Source organism: Ipomoea triloba, chromosome 16, assembly GCF_003576645.1.
Source record: "Ipomoea triloba cultivar NCNSP0323 chromosome 16, ASM357664v1".
Classification (NCBI taxonomy): Eukaryota; Viridiplantae; Streptophyta; class Magnoliopsida; order Solanales; family Convolvulaceae; genus Ipomoea; species Ipomoea triloba.
The window spans coordinates 8,646,760-8,647,332 of NC_044931.1; positions in this window are offsets into that span (position 1 = coordinate 8,646,760).

Sequence of the window (573 nt, forward strand, 5' to 3'; positions counted from 1 at the left end):
GGTAATTATGACTTGATGAACTTAATTGGCATGTTTATGTACCAAATTGAACTTTAAATAAATTGAGAGCCTAATTGATGCCTATTTGACATATTTTGTGCAAAAAAAAAATGACATTTAAATTTACCTGGTATTACAGGTCTGTAACAAGTAATTACGCCTTGATGAACTAAATTGATATGTTTATGTACCTAATTGCAACTTTAAAAAGTTTGAGAGCCTAATTGATTTTTCAGGTACAGTTTGATGGCCAATTAGACACATTTTACGCTTAAAAATGACATTTACATTTAGCTGTTATTACAGGTCACTAACAGGTAATTATGATTTGATGAACTAAATTGGCATGTTTATATACCAAATTGAACTTTAAATAGTTTGAGAGCCTAATTGATGCCTATTTGACACATTTTATGCAATAGAAAAAAGTGACATTGAAATTTACCTGGTATTACAGGTCACTAACAGATAATTATGCTTTGATGAACTAAATTGATATGTTTATGTAAGTAATTGAACCTTTAAAAAGTTTGGGGGCCTAATTGATTTTTCAGGTACAGTTTGATGGCATAT